We start from the raw sequence: 3,801 nt of genomic DNA, 5'->3' as shown, positions 1-3,801 counted from the left end.
AGCTAAATTTGGATTAAACCCCTCCAGATGTTTCTATAACAACAGCCGTACAAACAACCATCTGATGCCAGTTATAAAACTCCCATCTCAGTCAGAATCTGGACAGAGCCGATGCAGGTCCACCTTTCTGACCCATCTCTGGATTTGGAGTCCCGTCTGTGAGGAGAATCCTCGGGGTGAGGCGGGTGCAGAGATGGAAATCCCAGATGTGAGCGCGCTCGGGCAGCGCAGCCGGATTAAAACTCTGAACATCAAATTGTCTTATGTAACGGGCCGTAATGCTGACAGCAGCAGTGCCGATTACACAATCCTGGCCCGGAAAGCAGGAGACACTCCTGCACGTGGGTGTGCACGCTCACTCAGGAGAAACCAAACTGCTGTCATGTGACCTGGCGTTAAAACACAACAACAACACATTTAGACTCCAGGCTTAGTTGTTTCTTTAATTTACTGTCGGGTTAGATTTTTTTTATAAACTACTGCTGTAAAAAAACTTTCTGTCATCACTGCTCAAGAATCAGTGAGAACACGTTCAGAGCCAGAACTGGGTCATTCTGAAATTCTCCTCCAAGTTACATCAATTTTTAATCCTCAGAAATCACTTCTGTCCTCTGAAGAGAAAACATTTAAAATACGTTACTGTCATAAAAAAGTAACAGTTTTATTATGATGGCAGTTCTGTAAGGTACAGAAAAGCAAGAAACACCAGCGGAAGTAATTACCAAACATCAGCTACGCTGATGATAAAGGTCAGCTGTGCTGATAGATAAAGGTCAGGTGTGCAGATCGATAAAGGTCAGGTGTGCAGATTGATAAAGGTCAGGTGTGCTGATGGATAAAGGTCAGGTGTGCCGATCGATAAAGGTCAGGTGTGCCGATCGATAAAGGTCAGGTGTGCCAATCGATAAAGGTCAGGTGTGCCAATCGATAAAGGTCAGGTGTGCCGATCGATAAAGTTCAGGTGTGCTGATCGATAAAGGTCAGGTGTCCCGATTGTTAAATGTCAGGTGTGCAGACTGTTAATAAATGTCAGGTGTGTCAATTGTTAAATGTCAGGTGCGCTAATTGAAATAGATAAAATGTGCCGATTGGTAAAATTCAGGTGTGTTGATCAAWAACAAAAGTTAGATGTGCAGATCAAAAATGAAGGTCAGGTATGCCAATTAGTAAAAATGATGGGTGTGTGGACCGGCAACAAAGATGTGTGTCTCCATTCGTAAAGGTCAGGTGGGCCCATCTCTGTCAAAGATTATTTGTGCTGATCAGTAACATGTACCAGGATTATAACCTGCTAACGTGAATGGATTACTGTCACAGTTTTAAATAACTCATTCATCCATTCATCTATTATCTTTTACCTGTTTCTTACTTTCAGGGTCACAGGGGTGAAATAACTCAGATTTTTTTTCTACATCAGACCAGTGTTGATTCAACTCTTTTCTGTAGCAGAAAAATCCCTAAAACCTGAAGGATGGTGGGAATCAGAATCTTATTTGGAGATTTCTGTACGTTGTGGCAACTTTCTGAGTTGAGTCTTTTACATTGTTGTCCTGATTCTTTTCAGAAGGTTTAAAACCAGAACCATCAATCCCAGCCACCTGTCTAATTCTGGCTCTGTGAGAATGTGATATTCAGACTCAGATGATAAATGTTGGTGTGCTCTCCAGCTGCAGTTGGACCTGTTGAAGACAGAGGGTTTAACCCCCCCTGTAGCTCTGTGACAGAACTGATCCGCCTGCTGTCTGTTGTTGCAGCAGATTTATCTTCTTACCACAAAAAGCCCTCGTTCCACTCGCTGTGAAAACGCTGAACCGGATCCTGAACGGATGCTCGTCTTTTGTTGCAGCAGAGAGCAGGAGAAGACCCGGTTTCTGTGAACTATATCAGGTAAATCTGACCGGGCTGAGAGCTTCTCCGGTTTCTGATGGTAAACCTGAGATTGAGCAAACGCTTTGAACGTTAACGTTGAAGCTTCCGTTTTGCTTCCTGCTGAATCTGTTCCATACCAGTTTTGCTGCTCGCTGCCAGCAGCCCTGCTACACTTTCACTTGTTCAGTCATGGGAATAAATTTCAGGTTAATTCGGGATTATTGTCACCATCATGTATGACACATATAAACACTTTAATCATGGAAACTAAAAATAATCATGTTGATGTTTTGATGTTCTGAAGTAAAATAAAACTCATTTTCAGCTCAGCGAAAGAGGCCGACAGTGAAATGTGGCGTTTAGTGACAAAATGAGATGAAAGCAAACATTTTTATATTTATATGCATTTGTTTACTGCAACATGCATTGATTAAACCTTTAGATTTATCACTTTAACTGACTTTCTGCAGTCAATTCCTTTGTTCAACACATCCAACATGGAGGTTAGGTCCAGAAGTCCTGTTTGTGTTTCTCTCCTGCAGCTGGAGCAGCTGGATGGCAGCATTCTGCATCAGAACATCTTCTGACATGGACAACTTGTGCTCGCTCAGTCCCACCGAGGTAAAAAAATAATAATAATAATAAATTTTTAAAAAATGTTGGTTTTTACAACAACATACTTCCACAACTGTGTTTGTTTTTATGCCTGCAAATCCCCTTTGGAACCTTTTTTTACTTATTCAACCTCAAATTTCTTGTTTCTGTGTCAACAGGAAGTAGAAAACCCTTCAATCAAACATGAGTTCTGCAGTAGGGACGTTGATGAAATCATCCAACCCAAGGTATCGAGACTGGTTTTGGTGCTTTTTAAGACATGAATGGAAAATCTGTGGCATGAAGCCTCACTTAAAGAACCACACAGGTGTGCAGACAGGTGGGAGCAAACACCGACAGCAGGTTGTCAACAAACCCATCTGATTAGAGAAGGTGAGCAGAGAAGCGGGTTTTCTGTCTCAGGTTTGGATTATTTCTCCGAGTTGCTTCTCTCAGCACCTGTCAGACCTCCTGCAGGCGTCTGACTCATTTTCAGCAGGACTCCCAGCTGCCTGCGGGACACTGGGATATTTTTAACCATCCTTCCYCCTGTCTGCTCCTCCTCTGCCTCAGTCCTGGTCAGGTCTACACCGCCATGCTGCCAGATTAATCCAGTCAGAAATAAAACTGTCAAACCTGTGTTTGCATTTAATACAACTTTATTTCTTTAGCACCTTTCAGACACAAACTCAAAAAGCTGAACTGTTTAAAACATAAAAACAAAAAGGCAGTTTATAAACACTGGTTTGGTATGGGGTGCCATTTGTAAAGCAACTTGTGCATAAAAATACCAGCTAAATTTTGAAAAAAGTAGCGTGGATTTTCTAACGTCACCTTTTATCACATTTAAGTAGTTAAATCTAAATGTTAAAACTAAATGCTAAATATAAATGCTAAATGACTTTCTGCAGTCATTTAGCATTTAGACTTTTCTGCAGAAAATGAGTGTAGCAAATGTAAATGCTAAATCTAAATTCTAAATGCTAAATCTAAATGCTAAATGTTAAATGCTAAATGTTAAATGTAAGTGCTAAATCTAAATGCTAAATGTTAAATTTAAATGCTGAATGTTAAATCTAAATGTTAATGCTAAATGCTAAATGTAAATGTTAAATGCTAAATCTAAATTCTAAATGCTAAATCTAAATGCTAAATGTTAAATGCTAAATGTTAAATGTAAGTGCTAAATCTAAATGCTAAATGTTAAATTTAAATGCTGAATGTTAAATCTAAATGTTAATGCTAAATGCTAAATGTAAATGTTAAATGCTAAATCTAAATGCTAAATGTTAAATCTAAATGCTAAATCTAAATGCTAAATGTTAAATGCTAAATGTT

The 3,801-nt window shown here is 39.5% G+C and overlaps 1 protein-coding gene across 2 annotated transcripts in view; it reads left to right on the top strand.

Annotated features, from left to right (window-relative positions):
- Positions 1-1,798: 1,798 nt before the first annotated feature.
- The window catches only part of LOC106519965 (ankyrin repeat domain-containing protein 6), a 12,599-nt gene continuing 10,596 nt past the window's right edge, over positions 1,799-3,801 (top strand). For both annotated transcript variants that reach the window (XM_014011844.1, XM_014011843.1), the window contains exons 1-3: positions 1,799-1,887; positions 2,412-2,490; positions 2,643-2,711. The gene's annotated coding sequence lies outside the window, so the exon portion shown is untranslated. The remainder of the gene's footprint in view (positions 1,888-2,411; positions 2,491-2,642; positions 2,712-3,801) is intronic.

Source organism: Austrofundulus limnaeus, unplaced genomic scaffold, assembly GCF_001266775.1.
Source record: "Austrofundulus limnaeus strain Quisiro unplaced genomic scaffold, Austrofundulus_limnaeus-1.0 Scaffold85, whole genome shotgun sequence".
Taxonomy (NCBI): Eukaryota; Metazoa; Chordata; class Actinopteri; order Cyprinodontiformes; family Rivulidae; genus Austrofundulus; species Austrofundulus limnaeus.
This window is presented reverse-complemented; position numbering and strand designations above follow the sequence as displayed.